The sequence below is a fragment of the Globicephala melas genome, chromosome 2 (genome assembly GCF_963455315.2).
Source record: "Globicephala melas chromosome 2, mGloMel1.2, whole genome shotgun sequence".
Lineage (NCBI taxonomy): Eukaryota > Metazoa > Chordata > Mammalia > Artiodactyla > Delphinidae > Globicephala > Globicephala melas.
The window spans coordinates 102,006,616-102,025,239 of record NC_083315.2 but is presented as its reverse complement, the minus strand read 5'-3'; the positions used below and the strand labels follow the sequence as shown (position 1 = coordinate 102,025,239).

Sequence of the window (18,624 nt, the reverse complement as noted above, 5' to 3'; positions counted from 1 at the left end):
AACCTGAAAATAGTACCATATGACGAAAATCTGTACAAACAGAAAGGGGATTTATGGTACATGAAAATAGAAGTATCCTTATGGTGATGAGAATTGGACGAATACAAGAACTAATTGATACACAATTATCTAACAGCATCCCAAAGGTAGAAGCTCTGTATCTGTTGATATTATCAATTAATTCATTCTTCAGTTAGCCAATATTTAATGTGCAACCACTATGTGCCATGTACTGTGTAATGTACAATACATACATGTTTCCTGACTGTATGCAACTCACAGTTACAGGCATAGCAGGAATTTTAGAAGTCTATACATAAGTATAGATATAGATGTAGATTATAAAAACATATTAATTGCAACACTTCCTTTTGTCTTGGACTTGGAAGAGAGCCTTCAGTATATGAGAACCGATGGAGAGAGTCCACAATACATGCTTGGGTACACTTCCAAAACATATATGAAGTGCATTTGTCCAACTTTCCTTAGCCTATTATGCAGAGTAATGATATATGAGAAAACTGATAATTCACTGAAGAGTTAGAGCAAACAGAAGTGAAGCTGTGATGGTGTGTCTTCCTCAATCTTCCTCAAGCCAAGTTAGAGGAGATTCAGAAGATTGGCTCAGAGAGTTTGAAATGAATCCCCTGGAGTTTGGAGGATTCAGAGGGTCACACTAGGCGGCAATGACAATTTCTCTCACTTTACTGTACTTATGGCCAGAATGCTGATTACTCTGTTATTTTTATCTCTGTGTATATGTGACAGAAAGGTGGCTCATACTTGTTAAATTGAGTGAGAAGCTAGAGAAAGATGATGAGGTATGACACGGAGTCATGTAGACATGAGTAAAATGTCAGAGAGAGAGAGAATAACACAAAGAGAGGACACAGTCTAGAGCTAAACCTTGCAGACACGCAATAGTTAATGACTGGAAGGGAGCTGAAGGTTTGTGCGGGAGTGAGAGAGGAAACAGCCCAAGAAGTAGGTACAAACCTCAGAGAGTGTTTTGTCAGAGAAGCAGCTGTTTCTCTAAGAAAGAGAGAAACTTTCTGTAAGGAAGAGAGGATTTGAAGCAAGAGTAAATGGTCACAACTCATGTGTCTAAAGTTTCTGAGAGGTCAGCAATGATGAGGTTTGGAAATTGCGGTTGGTTTACAACACCGAGGTTATTAGCACTCTTTGAGGGCTTAGCTAGTGGAGGAATTAAAGCCAGATATATGTATACCCTTTAATCCAGAAATTCTAATAATTTATGCCCAATAGCAGTGTGTAAATATATTCACCAGAGAACGTGTATAAGAATATTCATAATACCACTATTGATAACAGCCAAAGGCAGGAAAAATCCAAAGAACCATTTAAGCAGGTAGCTAAATAAATTCTGGTATGTTCATACAGCAATGAGAATAAACAAACTAAACTGTATACAACATGGATGACTCTTAGAAATCTGATATTAAGAAAATAATCCAGATAGAAAAAATCCAAACTATATTACTTTAGTTGTATAATGTTCAAAAATGGGCAAAACCAATCTATCTATGGGACTGTGGTTTCCTTGGAAGGATGGTAGTGACCAGAAGGGGATAAAACAGGGCTTCTGAAGAGCAAAACCAAGCAAGAAAGAGCAGCAAACCCAGCTTCAGTCTCTGGGAGCTCATGAATTGTTCAAATGAAGCTTCACAAAGTCCCTTCTTTAACACAAGGACAGACTTGGGGTTCAGTATGACAATCATCAACTATAGCAACACAGGTTGCAACAGGGAAGTCATTGAGGTTTGGGGTCTTTCAGGTTTTTCTAATCACGTACAAGAGATCCAACATTAGTTGACTGCCATTTTCCAATCAGATATATCCCATGTCCATAAATTCTAGTTTATTTGCAATGAATAATGTAGAAATACCCTGGGTGTCCTGCTAAGGTCATTCTGGATAAGAACTTAGTACGGAACAACTCCTAAAAACTCCTCTTTACTTTTCGAGTATAAATGAGAATACTGTGTCCACAAAGAGGTCAGCTCAGGAAACCCCAAAGGCCTCAGGTGACCTCAGAGGAAGCAGAAAACAAGTTACAGGCACACTGTTAATGCATTCCTTCCCAGATGGCATTTACTTATTTATTGGCAAAATAATCTGATGGAGATATTAGAAAAATTAGAGTTATGTGACAATCAGGAAAATTTAAACAGGCGATTAGGATTAGACAGCTCATTGATTAAGGAGGCGGGATATGATTTGGGGGATGTTAGGGATCAAGTAGAGACTAGTGACTGTGATTTTACAGCATCTCCAGTTTGAGCTGGTATGCATGTTATCCAAAACATTTTAGAAGATTTCTCGGACTTTCAAAGTACAAATAGATTGAAATAATTGTTAAACAAGATAGGTCATTGATTATTTTAGGTCTGCTGATTTTTAAAATTTTTGCTAACTTTTGGGAATCCTCCTTTGAGTACCTCTCGGCAATACCGCTTCCTGCACCAGATTCTAAGATACATTTTTCCTGCTTCAAATCTTTGATTTATTCCCTTGTAAACATCTATTTTCTTCATTCAAAGTTGTCTCTGAAAGACTTTGCTTACTTCCAATACGTTTTACGAAAGTTAACTGTTTAGTTAATTACTTCATGACTTGGCTACATAAGTCTATCGTGGTCTCTCTCTCTCTCTCTCCTTCTCCCTGACACACACACACACACACACACACACACACACATACACGCACACACACACACTTATGCTTTCTTTTCTGGAAAGTTGTTCTGTATTGGGATCAGTGTTTTTTGTATAGTAGGGACAGAAAATCCTTACACAAGGAAGAATATCCTTCTTTTTGGAATTCCAGATGAAAACATATCCACCAGGTTAATTGCCACCTAATATCACCACACAATAGCACAGAGACATTACTCTTTCAGATGTTATATTACAGCTACTTTGAACATATGTGGTACAGAATTGTCTGAAATTGAGGCCATCTGGAGTCATTAGGAGCTAAACTGTACAGCAAAGCCTTGATGTAAGAGAATATTGTGTTACAGGAAAAATATGAGTGTTTAGTAGTTGTAGAGTGAAAATGTGCTATACTCCAGGGTCACAGAAATGATCAGGGAGCCCATACCAGAAAGACTAAAGGTAAATTCCTCCTCACCTCCTGGGAATTGTCAAGGAAGTCATCAAATACCTGTGTGTTCATTCCAGCATTATTTGTTACTGTGAGTAAAACAATCTAAACAGCTAGTAAGACAGAATTTGCCAAAAAAGTATTATAAAATCATACATTGGGGGCTTCCGTGGTGGCACACTGGTTAAGAATCTGCCTGCTAATGCAGGGGACACGGGTTTGAGCCCTGGTCTGGGAGGATCCCACATGCCGCGGAGCAACTAGGCCCGTGAGCCTCAACTACTGAGCCTGCGCGTCTGTAGCCTGTGCTCCGCAACAAGAGAGGCCGTGATAGTGAAGAGGCCCGCGCAACGCGATGAAGAGTGGCCCCCGCTTGCCACAACTAGAGAAAGCCCTCGCACAGAAACGAAGACCCAACACAGCAAAAATAAATTAATTAGTAAACTCCTACCCCCAACATCTTCTTAAAGAAAAAAATCATACATTGGAATATCATCATTAGAATGTGTGATTTTGATCTGTAAATAATGCTGGGCAAATAATAATTTCACAATATACTGTTGGGTAAAAACGCAGAATGGAAAACATCCTATAAGATGTGATTCTGTATCAGTTTTTCCTGACTAGTAGAATTTTTGAGTTCTGTTTTGTTTTGAGTATTACTTCTTTGGATATTCTATTTTATCTGCATTAAACTTGCATATAGAGAATGTGATCAGGTAATGGGGCTGTTTCTGAGCAAACTGAAGAGCTTCATTCCTCCTTGGTGTCAAGACTTGTGGTGACATTTATTCTGTGTATATCATTCCAAGTCAGTCATGGCACAGCATGAGACAATGGGACAGGGAGAGTCCAAGAAGTGCCATTTAACAGATACTTCAGATCTAACATAATGACAAGACTTAGTCAGCAATGCATGAATATTTGTGCAGTGAACCTAAAAGTCTAACAATTCAGGTGCAGATTTGGCCAAATATTACTAAATTTTTTTAAACCAAATCACTTGCTTTAATATAATCACCATAAAAAAATTTTAAATATTTTTTGGCAAATGATCTACTTCAAGATGAAGAATTGAAGATCAAGGAGCTTTTGATGAATGACACTTTTAGATATGTTCTCTGAGCCAGAGAGATAGTATTTTCCTTAGAGTGAGGTTTCCACTTCTAACTGCCCTGTCCCGCTGACACGGCCGCTGCCTTCTCCTGTCCTTACCGAGAATCTCACTAAGGTTTTCATAGCTGGGGGACACCTCACGTTGAGATCTGAGGTTTCTGTGGGGTTCCCACAGGGACTTGCATCACTGTGGTCTCTCAGAGCACAGAAATACACCGCTGAGTCCCCAAGCTGCAAGGCTGTGATGGTGAGGCTGATGGAACTGGCCGTTTTCTGGAAGCCCAAAAACTACCGACCCTCTGTTGTATTCACTCATTGTAAGACTCCTGATGAATAAGGAAAATCATTTCCCCACTTGGTGTTTGTTTGTACCAGAATAAATAATATCTATAACTACTAGCTTCATAGACACAATCCAAAGTTACATCTTCTTTCTCCAGCATTGAGATTTCTGGCTGGTCTTTTGTTTTTCAATTTGTTTTCTTTTTTAAGAAGATGATGGGGGTAGGAGTTTAGTAATTAATTTATTTATTTTTGCTGTGTTGGGTCTTCGTTTCTGTGCGAGGACTTTCTCTAGTTGTGGCAAGCGGGGGCCACTGTTCATCGCGGTACATGGGCCTCTCACCATCGCTGCCTCTCTTGTTGCGAGCACAGGCTCCGGACGCGCAGGCTCAGTAGTTGTGGCTCACGGGCCTAGTTGCTCCATGGCATGTGGGATCCTCCCAGACCAGGGTTCGAACCCCTGTTCCCTGTATTAGCAGGCAGATTCTCAACCACTGCAACACCAGGGAAGACCCTGGCTGTTCTTGAGTTACTTTCTGGTCTGTGATGGATCCTGGGGAGAAGAAAATATTTTATATAAATAATATATTTGGAGAGAGACAGACAGAGAGACAGAGAGAAAGAATTAGGCTGATTCTCCTGGTGGAACCCCGAGGGCTGCAAGGGACAAACATAGGACTAAGACTTCTAATTCCTCTACCCATTACTCAACTCTCCTACACACCACCAGACAATAATAACCTGCCCTACCCCCAAACATGGGAGCTGAGTGGAGCTGAGTCTGTTTATGGCCATCCTTACCAGCCTTACCAAGGCGGACGCAGGCTATGACAGCTCTCAGCAGACCAGGGAACCCCATGTTGGAAGCTCTTCCTCTGAGTGAAATGTGCTGTGTTCTGTCTCAAATTCAGGTCTAAATGCCTGCCCTGTGCCTGACAGGGCACGTGCACAAGTACTGCAGTGTGAGATGCTTCTGCACCAGAACAGGAAATGTAACTTGCTGCTATCAGTTTGCCTGTGGCACGTCATGGCTTGTTGACCTGGTTGGTGAAGCTAACCTGCCTATTTAGACTTTATTGTAATTAAGTTGACAACAATTATATCAGTGTTGCAGTCATTTGCCATATGCAGCCAATGCATCTAGGATAGACATAAGTTTTATGAGCAATACAATTTGTTATGATTATGGTGACTTCTGAGAACAAATAGTCATCCATGTTTTTGTATGGCTTTTTTTTTTTTTTGGCCTGCACCCAAAATCTACAGTGAAATAAGCTCACAGATTCTTCTTCCGGACAGGAAGGTCAAACTATTTACCCTCAGTCATCATAACTTTTCTTCCTTCACTCCAAGGCATTGGTTCCTGGGGAAATTTACATTGGATAAAGTTCCTTGTCTGCTTAATGCTATCATAGCAAGTTTCCTGGTGGACAAAATTTGTCCCGCTGTACGTGTCTAATGCCAATCAATAGTCAGTCTGTGCTAGAAACACCTTGCTTTCAAGTATCCCATCCTATAGTCAAAATGAAGGCAAAATCACCAGACCATGCATTCCTAGTTCCTTATATCAAAAATGTAGCCATTCAAAAATCACAAATGCCTTTTCATCCCACTGCTGCAGCAGCTCTGGCTCATTTCACTGAGAGCAGCGCCTCAACAGCGTTACGTCTCAGCCGCGTGAAAATTTGTGTATGATTTGCTTGGCATCCCTGTGCTGATTTATGATTGTGATTCAGCTGATGCAGCTTTTAGTCATCTATTCCTTTTCTCTTCCCTAAATGAATATATTAATATCGTGACATCTAACATCCATCTTACATTAAGAGAAAATAGATGTTTTTGAAAGTCAGTCTAGAGAAGGGAGGAGTCTTTCTGGCTGAACAGGGACACTTCTGGGGATCATAGCTTGGGTTTTCTTTAAGACTGACATCCACCCTATTCTCCCTGAAGGACAAGTCCCAACCTCCTGGGTTTCTAGGAATTAGATCTGAGGTTGATTTATTTTCCTGAAAAGCTCTAAATAAACTAAACACTGCCCAAGGAGAGAATATACCTCTTCCTCCCAAGGCTGCTCACTTCAGCCCTCCTGCTCCCCTTGGGTTTGTGTTCAGCTCCCCCTGCAGCTCCTCTCACCGTGTCACTCAGAGCACAGTAGTACACAGCCGAGTCTGATGCTTGCATTGAGGGTTTCTGCAGGTGGAAGGAGCTGTCACTCGTAACAAGAGTGGCCTGAAAACCTTGATGCTCTGCCCTCTGGTTTGCCTTCGAGCCCTTCAGGAGGAGTTGAAGAGCTTTGTTGAGATACTGGACGTACCAGAAAAGATAGATATTTGAACCAGAGGTCTGGTAAGTGCAGTGCAGGGTCCTAGGCGCCCCCTCTGAGACAGTCACTGGGCCTTCTGTCTGGTTCACTGAGTCTCCATTGGTCCCTCCTACAAGAGAATCACTTTTTTATGTTATAAATGGACAGAAGGAGAGTTTTCAGCCAGAGAAGAAAACTAAAAGTTACCCATAATTATAGGAAAATGAAAAATCATGAACATTTAGGATAAAATGTTACTTACTGAATATTAAGAAGATCACAAGAACAGAGTGAGTGGCAGAAAACATGTTGGCAACGGTCCTTGCTCCCTAGGATACACCAAATCTAATGGGGCTAGTTTGCAGCTGAATATTATAAAAACTCCTCACTTAGAAACTGAGAGCCCCTTTCTGCACAGCAACAGTAATCTGTCTTGTGGCTACAAAGTAAACAAGTCAAACCAGCACCTGAATAAAAAGAGGAACCACATTTGTAGGAAACCCCGCCCTCTGGTGTTCATCCTGAAAATTGCACCACAGCTATATCTGCTTGAGGCATAGACAAAGGAGGATGGGACAGGACTCAGAAGAGAGCTCTAAACACGAGCATGCTTAGGGAAATATTCAGTTGTTGCTTCCATCATTTTCTGCATGGTACAAGTATCTCTAGCTACCCAAATAATCCCAGGCAGAATTTTTAACTGGAATAGTCAGAGGTCTCTTCCTTGCATATGTCTCCATGACTCCCATGGGTAAGACAGGGATTCATCTGCCTAGAAAGTGCACCCTAATCTCCCCAAATCCTTTGCCTGAATTACTACTCATCCCCAAGACTCATTCAGCATGCCACAGAGGAAACATTACCTAAGGCAGGTCTCAAGTAATGTGTGGTTGGTTGAAGAGGTTTTTATCCCTATCCATCATGAAATGACATATTTGTAAAATACAATAAAAACAAATTACTGTAACTTCTTCATTGATAAAGGTAGAGTTGACCTTCCTTCCAACTGGACAACTGGACAAACTGTATGAAACAACTTTTGGACATTGGACTACAGGTAGCACAGAGATAAGGAAAACAGATGAGGTGAGCCCGAACATTGCCCAGCTTACTTCATGGAGGCAGCTTCTCGGCACCAGTGCAGGAGGGATTTACCAAAAATAGCCCAGCTGTCTCACTGTAAGATTCAGACGGAATAGGAGATTGGGGATCTTGAAGCACCTAGAATTTGTGGACCAGTGTACCAGAGAGGAGGGACGTGTACAAAAAGAGAGAGAGAGAGAGAGATAATGACAGGGGGGTCACTGTGAATCCTGTGTGGAGTACTAATCTGCAACAAAAGAGAGAAAACTCATCGGGTTTGGTAAACCACCCTGAAAAGGCCTCCTTTGGGCCCATGAACCGTACTTAGATAACAGCAGCCTTACACCTTTAGCCTTATGAGGGATAGGTGACCTTACTTAGGTGTCTTGGTTCTTGAAACACCTTATTTTATTTTATTTTTTATACAGCAGGTTCTTATTAGGTATCTATTTTATACATATTAGGATATATATGTCAGTCCCAATCTCCCAATTCATCCCACCACCACCCTCTCCCACCCCGCTTTCCCCCCTTGGTGTCCATATATTTGTTCTCTACATCATGTCTCTATTCCTGCCTTGGAAGCTGGTTCATCTGTACCATTTTTCTAGATCCCACATATATGCGTTAATATATGATACTTGTTTGTCTCTTTCTGACTTACTTCACTCTGTATGACAGTCTCTAGGTCCATACACGTCTCTACAAATGACCCAATTTCGTTCCTCTTTATGGCTGAGTAATATTCCATTGTATATATGTGCCACATCTTCTTTATCCATTCGTCTGTCAATGGGCATTTAGGTTGCTTCCATGACCTGGCTTTTGTAAACAGTGCTGCAATGAACATTGGGGTGCATGTGTCTTTTTGAATTATGGGTTTCTTTGGGTATATGCCCAGTAGTGGGATTGCTGGGTCGTATGGTAGTTCTACTTTTAGATTTTAAGGAACCTCCATACTGTTCTCCATGGTGGCTGTATCAATTTACGTTCCCACCAGCAGTACAAGAGGGTTCCCTTTTCTCCACACCCTGTCCAGAATTTGCTGTTATAGGTTTTCTGATAATGCCCATTCCAACCAATGTGAGGTGATACCTCATTGTAGTTTCGATTTGCATTTCTCTAATAATTAGTGATGTTGAGCAGCTTTTCATGTGCTTCTTGGCCATCAGCATGTCTTCTTTTTAGAAATGACTATTTAGGTCTTCTGCCCATTTTTGGATTGGGTTGCTTGTTTTTTTATTATTGAGCTACATGAGCTGTTTATATATTTTTTAGATTAATCCTTTGTCCATTGATTCGTTTGCAAATATATTCTCCCATTCTGAGGGTTGTCTTTTCATCTTGTTTATAGTTTCCTTTGCTGTGTAAAAGCTTTTAAGTTTCATTAGGTCCCATTTGTTTATTTTTGTTTTTATTTCCATTACTCTAGGAGGTGAGTCAAAAAAGATCTTGCTGTTGTTTATGTCAAAGAGTGTTCTTCCTATGTTTTCCTCTAAGAGTTTTATATTGTCTGGTCTTACATTTAGGTCTTTAATCCATTTTGAGTTCATTTTTGTGTATGGTGTTAGGGAGTGTTCTAATTTCATTCTTTTACATGTAGCTGTCCAGTTTTCCCAGCACCATTTATTTAAGAGATTGTCTGTTCTCCAATATATATCCTTGCCTCCTTTGTCATAGATTAGTTGACCATAGATGCATGGGTTTATCTCTGGGCTTTCTATCCTGTTCCATTAATGTATATTTCTGTTTTCGTGCCAGTACCATACTGTCTTGATTACTGTAGCTTTGTAATATAGTCTGAAGTAAGGGAGCCTGATTCCTCCAGCACCATTTTTCTTTCTCAAGATTGCTTTGGCTATTCAGGGTCTTCTGTGTTTCTATACAAATTGTGAAAGTTTTTGTTCTAGTTCTGTGAAAAATGCCATTGGTAGTTTGATAGGGATTGCACCGAATATGTAGATTCAGTGCAATCCCTATCAAGCTTTGGGTAGTATAGTCATTTTCACGATATTGATTTTTCCAATCCAAGAACATGGTATATATCTCCGTCTGTTTGTGTCATCATTGATTTTTTCATCAGTATCTTATAGTTTTCTGAGTACAGGTCTTTTGTCTCCTTAGGTAGGTTTGTTCCTAAGTGTTTTATTCTTTTTGATGTGATGTTAAATGGGATTGTTTCCTTAATATCTCTTTCTGACCTTTTGCTGTTAATGTGTAGGAATGCAAGACATTTCTATGCATTCATTTTGTATCCTGCAACTAAACCGAATTCACTGATTAGCTCCAGTAGTTTTCTGGTGACATCTTTAAGATTATCTATGTATAGTAGCATGTCATCTACAAACAGTGACAGATTTACTTCCTATTTTCCAATTTGGATTCCTTTTATTTCTTTCTCTTCTCTGATCTCAGTGGCTAGGACTTCCGAAACTATGTTGAATAAAAGTGGAGAGAGTGGACATCCTTGTTTTGTTTCTCATCTTAGAGGAAATGCTTTCAGTTTTTCACCATTGAGAGTGATGTTTGCTGTGGGTTTGTCGTATATGGCCTTTATGATGTTGAGGTATGTTCCCTCTGTACCCATTTCTGGAGAGTTTTTATCATAAATTAGTGTTGAATTTTGTCAAAAGCTTTTTCTGCATCTATTGAGATGATCATATGGTTTTTCTCCTTCAATTTGTTAATATGGTGTATCACACTGATTGATTTGTGTATATTGAAGAATACTTGCATCCCTGGGATAAATCCCACTTGATCACGGTGTATGATCCTTTTAATGTATTGTTGGATTCTGTTTGCTAGTATTTTGTTGCTAGTATTTTGCATCTATATTCATCAGTGATATTGGTCTGTAATTTTCATTTTTGTAGTATCTCTGTCTGGTTTTGGTATCAGCCTGATGGTGGCCTCGTAGAATGAGTTTTGGAGTGTTCCTTCCTCTGCAATTTTTTGGAAGAGTTTGAGAAGGATGGGTGTTAGCTCTTCTCTAAATGTTTGATAGAATTCACCTGTGAAGCCATCTGGTCCTGGACTTTTGTTTCTTGGAAGATTTTTAATCACAGTTTCAATTTCATTATTTGTGATTGGTCTGTTTATATTTTCTGTTTCTTCCTGGTTGAGTCTTATGATGCCTTGTATTTCTGTCTCTTATGATGCCTTGTATTTCTGGGGTGTCCATTGTAACTTCTCCTTTTTCATTTCTAATTTTATTGATTTGAGTCCTCTCCCTCTTTTTCTTGATGAGTCTGGCTAAATGTTTATCAATTTTGTTTATCTTCTCAAAGATCCAGCTTTTAGTTTCATTGATTTTTGCTACTTTTTTCTTTGTTTCTATTTCATTTATTTCCTTTCTGATCTTTATGATTTCTTTCCTTCTACCAACGTTGGGTTTTGTTTGTTCTTTCTCTCGTTCCTTTAGGTGTAAGGTTAGACTGTTTATTTGAGATGTTTCTTGTTTCTTGAGGTAGGATTGTATTGCTATAAACTTCCCTCTTAGAAGTGCGTTTGCTTCATCTCGTAGGTTTTGGATCATTGTGTTTTCATTGTCACTTTTTTCTAGGTATTTTTTCATTTCTTCTTTGACTTCTGCAGTGTTCTCTTGGTTAATTAGTCACTTATTGTTTAACCTCCATGTGTTTGTGTTTTTTTTATGTTTTATTCCCTCTAATTTATTTCTAATCTCATAGCGCTGTGGTTGGAAAAGAAGCTTGATATAATTTTAATTTTCTTAAATTCACTGAGGCTTGATTTGTAACCCAAGATGTGGTCAGTCCTGGAGAATGTTCCATGGGCACTTGAGAAGAAAGTGTAATCTGCTATTTTTGGATGGAACGTCCTGTAAATATCAATTAAATCTACCTGGTCTATTGTGTCATTTAAAGCTTGTGTTTCCTTATTAATTTTCTGTCTGGATGATCTGTCTATTGGTGTAAGTGAGGTGTTAAAGTCCACCACTATTATTGTGTTACTGTCGATTTCCTCTAGCTGTTAGCATTTGCCTTATGTATTGAGGTGCTGCTATGTTGGGTGCATATATATTTATAATTGTTATATCTTCTTCTTGGATTGATCCCTTGATCATTATGTAGTGTCTTTTCTTGTCTCTTGTAACATTCTTTATTCTGAGGTCTATTTATCTGATATGAGTATTGCTACTCAGCTTTCTTTTGATTCCCATTTGCATGGAATATCTTTTTCCATCCCCTCACTTTCAGTCTGTATGTGTCCCTAGGTCTGAAGTGGGCCTCTTGTAGACAGCATATATATGGGTCTTGTTTTTGTATCCATTCAGTGAGCCTGTGTCTTTTGGTTGGGGCATTTAATCCATTCACATTTAAGGTAATTATGGATATATATGTTCCTATTCCCATTTTCTTAATTGTTGTGGGTTTTGTTTTTGTAGGTCCTTTTCTTCTCTTGTGTTTCCCACTTAGAGAAATTCCTTTAGCATTTGTTTTAGAGCTGGATTGGTGGTGCTGAGTTCTCTTAGCTTTTGCTTGTCTGTAAAACTTTTGATTTCTCCATCAAATCTGAATGAGATCTTTGCTGGATAGAGTAATCTTGGTTGTAGGTTCTTCCCTTTCATCACTTTAAATATATTGGGCCACTCCCTTCTGGCTTATAGAGTTTCTGCTGAGAAGTCAGCTGTTAACCTTACAGGAGTTCTCTTGTACGATATTTGTTGTTTTTTCCTTGTGTGCTTTTCATAATTTTCCTCTGTCTTTAATTTTTGTCTCTTTGATTACTATGTGTCTCAGTGTGTTTCTCCTTGGGTTTATCGTGCCTGGGACTCTCTGTGCTTCCTGGACTTGGATGGCTAGTTCCTTTCCCATGTTAGGGAAGTTTTCGACTATATTCTCTTCAAATATTTTCTTGGCTCCTTTCTCTCTCTCTTCTCCTTCTGGGACCACTATAATGCAAATGTTGGTGAGTTTAATGTTGTCCCAGAGGTCTCTTAGGCTCTCTTTATTTCTTTTCATTCTTCTTTTGTTATTCTGTTCCATGGCAGTGAATTCCACCATTCTGTCTTCCAGGCCACTTATCCATTCTTCTGCCTCGGTTATACTGCTATCGATTCCTTCTAGTGTATTTTTCATTTCAGTTATTGTATTTTTCAACTCTGTTTGCTTGTTCTTGAATTCTTCTCGGTGTTTTTTCTTGAATTCTTCTAGGTCTTTGTTAAACATTGCTTGCATCTCCTCAATCTTCGCCTCCATTCTTTATCTGAGGTCCTGGATCACTATCATTATTCTGAATTCTTTTTCTGGAAGGTTGCCTTCTCCACTTCATTTAGTTGTTTTGAAACACCTTCTTTTCACTTCTTGTCACATTCTTGTTTTAATTCAAGTAAGTAATTTATTAAGAAAGTAGAGTTTCGATACTTAATAATATTAGCCAGACTCTCTTCATTCCAGAGGCACGTGTGTGGTATTTATCTGTCTCCTGTTTATTTGTATTATTAGAGATTCAGGAATCTCAATGCAAAGAACTGTTTGGTCAGTGTCGGTCAGCTTGTTTGTCTAGTTTCTTGTGCAATTATTTGTGCTAGTGAAGTGAACACAGCAGAAGATTTGACAGGGTCATTTCATAGCTTATTCTTTCCCTAATATTGGGTTTACTTTATGCAAAGTATGACTGTATTTATAGCAAGAAGTCAAAACATTGTTACTTGCTCACATCAACTATTTTAAGGCATGGGGACTTTGTTTCTGCAGACAGCTGTGATGTTGCCTTACACAGGCTCTCAGGGCAGTGCCGTCAATCTAGTAACAATGACTATGACTAAGTCAGTTGAACACAAGAATCGTCTTCAAATGATACATGTTCACCTACATAGATTTTCTCACCAGTTAAAATGATCTATTTTTTTAGCTCTTACTAAAATTAGGGTCTTGAGTAGAGTTATCCCGCTGGCAAGACTCTCTGGCTCAGCGGACCACCTAGGTACTCTTATATTATTGTGCGTGTTCAGGAATCCCTAGGCTCAAGCATTCATTCTGGAAATTTACAGAGTTGTCTACAATGTGTAAACCAAAACCAGACACGATTCCTATGTCAAATTGCTTTCAGTTGAGTGAGGAGCAGGTAAGTAAAACAAATCGTATGCCCTGCCTGTACTCCCACTAGCCTGGACCCAGCCATGTGGAATGAGGGCTCAGACTGGAAGTAGAGAGCTGATGCAGTTATCACCAGGGAAATAAAACCTGCTTGAATACTTTATTTCCTCTATTTAGATTTATTTTTGTTCTTTTATCTCCCTCTCCATTTCTTTGGCCTGTTTATCCTGATGTTTAACTCCCAGTGCTCAGGTGTCCAACACCCAGTGTTCAGGACTCCACAATGTTAGGGAAGAAGGCAGTGTTTACCTTCAGGTGGGTGTCCAGACATCCACCCTGTTAGGTGAGGACAGTGACTACATCTTCCAGTACCATTAAAACTATGATAACTGTTAAATTCTCCATTATGCAGTATGCAGAAAGCAAACAGCATGGCTGGCTGAGAAGCAGCAGGAGGTTTTGTTTGGAGTTACATAAAAGTTGACAGAACTATTCCTCTAGTTTCTTGATCCTTTGGTGGAATCGTCAAGAAAATCTTGGCTCAGGTGTTATGCAAGACAAACTGCCCTGCAAGATCCCTGTATAGCACAGGGAACTATACTCAATATCTTGTAATAACCTATAATGGAAAAGAATCTGAAAAAGGATATATACATATGTATAACTGAATCACTTTGCTGTACACCTGAAACTAACACAACACTGTAAATCAATTATAATTCAGTAAAAAATTTTTAAATGTTTAAAAAATATTCTTAACACTTTTATCGATTTAAAGAACTGAGATGCTTTTATTTGTAAAGTGCCGTTATTCCATTTGTCTTTCATTTGTTAAAAATAACGTAAAGAACACAAAAGCCTCAAAACCAAGGGAAGTATTCTAAGTTGGCCATACAGATGATTAGAAATATGCTTTTGTTATTTAATTTGTTGCTATCAAACAGAAAACTGCAAATCTAAAAATTCCCATGTAATTCCTACACCCCAGAGGTTGGCAAACATTTTTTCTGTAAAGGGTCAAATAGTAAATAGTTTAGGTTTTGAAGTCATATAGTCTCTGTCGTGACTACTCAACTATGCTCTTATAACATGAAGCATCCATGGTCAATGCATAAATAAATGGACATGGCTGTTTTCCAATAAAACTTTATTTACAAACACAGGTGGCAGGCTGCTCTGCCCTGTGGGCTGTGCTTTGCCAATCCCTGCTATGCCATAAGAATGTATCCATAAAGTTCCAAAGATTTCTTTTTTTTAATAAATATTATCATATCTATTTGAGGAGACTTAAAATAAAGAATACATTAATGGATAGAAAAGAAGAAGAAGGAAATTAGATGATCCTAATGCCTAAGATACATTGATGCTGAGTTTTCAAGGGTGAGACACACAGATATGGACGCTACCATTAAGGAACTCACAGAAGTAGTAGTGAAAATAGGTCTTAATCAAATAATCAAAGAAATAAAGGAGAAACTGCAAATGTGAAAATGCAGAGGTCTATAATTCTAAAAATGCCCCCTGAGCTTCCTTCAGCTACTGACTCTTGGACAGATGTATAAGAATGAATAGTCATTTACTCTTTTTTTTACTCTTTTGAAGGGAGGAAAAAAATTTAGGAAACAGAAAATAAATAAGAAATCACCTACAGTTGCTATGAAGGGGTCATATAGTAGGAAAAAGGTACTTTTAAGAAACTTAAGGACTTCCCTGGTGGTGCAGTGGTTAAGAATCCGCCTGTCAATGCAGGGGACATGGGTTCAAGCCCTGGTGCAGGAAGATCCCACATGCCGTGGAGCAGCTAAGCCTGTGCACCACAACTGCTGAGCCTGTGCTCTAGAGCCCACGAGCCACAACTACTGAGCCCACGTGCCACAACTACTGAAGCCCGCGCGCCTAGAGCACGTGCTGTGCCACAGAGAAGCCACGGAAATGAGAAGCCCGCGAACTGCAACGACGAGTAGCCCCAACTCAGCACAACTAGAGATAACCCACACGCAGCAACAAACACCCAACGCAGCCAAAAAATAATTAATTAATTTTAAAAAAAGAAAATAATACCAGTATTGTTGAAGAGAGAGAGAGACAGAGAGGGAGAGAGATTAGGAGTACATTGTGAAATGAGGTTGGAGACGTAACAAGATCCTAAATTATGCAAGGTTTTGTAGGTCATATTAAGAAGTTTTGGGACTTCCCTGGTGGCACAGTGGTTAAGAATCCACCTGCCAATGCAGGGGACATGGGTTTGAGCCCTGGTCCAGGAAGATACCACATGCCGTGGAGCAACTAAGCCTGTGCACCACAACTAGTGCGCCTGCACTCTAGAGCCTACGAGCCACAACTACTGAGCCCACACACCGTGACTACTGTAGCCCGTGCACTCTAGGGCCTGTGTACCGCAACTACTCAGCCTGCGTGCTGCAACTACGGAAGCCTGTGCACCTAGAGTCCGTGCTCCACAGCAAGAGAAGCCACCACAATGAGAAACCTGTGCACCGCAACGAAGACTAGCCCTGGCTTACCACAACTAGAGAAAGCCCACGCGCAGCAACGAAGGCACAATGCAGCCAAAAATAAAATAAATAAAAATTTTAAAAGAAGTTTCTCTTTATTCTAAGAGCAAATGGGGATCCAGGTGATTGACATGCTCAAATCTGCACTCTGACAAGATCATTCTCACTGTGGTACAGAGGACTACATTGAAGAATGATGGGGTGTGTCACATGCTGGGGAGCAAGGGACTAAAATGGATTTTTAATTAGGATGGTGGAGGTGAATTAGTGTGTGGGGTTTGTGACATGTTCTGGAGACCTTTAGGAAGCAAACTCAACAGAACTGGGAGATAGACTAGATATACTATTTCAAAAATGAATAACTATGAAGCAAAAAACCCCATATGAGTCTTAATATACCCTAAACTGAGGATAGCAGAAATTGCTATTTGCCTAAAGAATGCCCATTCTCTCCTATTTCTTACTAATAGAACCACAGTTTTGATGTGAGTGACAACATGCTGAGACTGAAAAAATACTGACATCCCAGACTCCTTTGCAGACAGGAGAAAGGTGGGGACATGGAATAACACTTTGGTAAGTGAAACGTAGCAGCTGTTGGGTGGATTTTCTGGAAATGATTGACTTGGCCAGCATGTACTCATTTGCCGCTTGACCTTCTCTTTCTTTCTGCCTCGAATGTGTATAAAGTGGATGGATCTCTAGCAGTTTCTGCCAAGTATATAAACAAAAGTGACACTTTAAGGACAAGAGACAGAGAGCTACAAGGAAGCCCCTTGATTTTTTATAACATGATGACGGTAGTATAGCAGCCCTGGACTGCAGATAATACATATGACAGAGCTTCTTTACGTGAGAGGAAAGTAAACTCCACCTTGTTAAAAACATTATTATTTGAAGTTTTTGTAACTTGAAGCTGACCCAGTCTCTAACTGATATAGAAGATGTTCATTCAAAATACAATGCATCGGGCTTCCCTGGTGACACAGTGGTTGAGATTCCGCCTGCCGATGCAGGGGACATGGGTTCGTGCCCCGGTCTGGGAAGATCCCACATGCCGCGGAGCGGCTGGGCCCTTGAGCCATGGCCGCTGAGCCTGCGCGTCCGGAGCCTGTGCTCCGCAACGGGAGAGGCCACACTAGTGAGAGGCCCACGTACCGCACAAAAAAAAAAAAAGCTATTTAGTCAGTCTACCAAACATTTAAAGAAGAGTTAACACTGATCCTTCTTAAACTATTCCAAAAAATTGCAGAGGAACGAACATCTCAGCGCTATCTGCTTCATCACTTTGGTCTTATGATCCAGCAGATCCAAAAATGATGCTTGGCGTTTCCATGGCGAATAGGATGGAGACATGGGAAACACCAACAGGAAAATTGCAGCATAGTCCACTGCTATTGGGGGCTGTGGGGAATATATGCCCTTTTCTTTAAATATTGATTCTCCTTTTAAGAAACAGTTTCTGACTTGCTAATTGACCATGGCAAAGTCTGAATATCTAACTTAGGAAAAAACTAGCTTAGTGACCATGCAGCCTGAACTTCCATCATGAACCAAGTGTTGTCCAACCTACATACCTGCACTGTTGATCATGCCCAGCAGCAATCTATCATCAAGTGGAAATGATATATAAGAGACGGGGCTCAGACATCCCCGGAAGATCCAGGTAAGCTGAATGAGTAAGCTCCTCAGATTCCTTTGACACAAACTCTTCTTGTTTTGTATACTCTCCCTTAACCATGTCTATAACCTTCTGGGGAGTTCCTTATAATCAGTTAATAAGGAACAAGAAAATCAAGCCTATTTTTCATATGGATTTGCACATTATTTTGGTACCACACAAAACTAGCACTATAGCCCACTGAAGGATGAAGATGAAGGACAATCCCTCCACATCATCAGGTGATACCTTTTGGTTATTCATGTTCTCTAGAGTGAGAGATGGCCAGAGGTACTGATCTACAGTGATTCTCGGGCAGTTGCTAATGATTTTTCTGGTAAGAGAGTTGGATGGAACAAGATCGGAAGATTAGTGCCAAGGAAATCTAGGAAAGAGGTATCTGGATGGACCTCTCAGAATGGGCACAGACTGTCAAGATAATTATGCACTATGTGGATACTGGCCAAGGGAAATGGAAGCTCT

At 39.9% G+C, this 18,624-nt stretch overlaps 1 long non-coding RNA gene across 1 annotated transcript in view; it reads left to right on the top strand.

Annotated features, from left to right (window-relative positions):
* LOC138842556 (uncharacterized) overlaps positions 1–17,062 on the top strand; it is a 241,459-nt gene extending 224,397 nt beyond the window's left edge. Inside the window, exon 5 of the long non-coding RNA XR_011377248.1 lies at positions 16,952–17,062. This is a non-coding gene — a long non-coding RNA (uncharacterized lncRNA). The remainder of the gene's footprint in view (positions 1–16,951) is intronic.
* Positions 17,063–18,624: the final 1,562 nt, after the last annotated feature.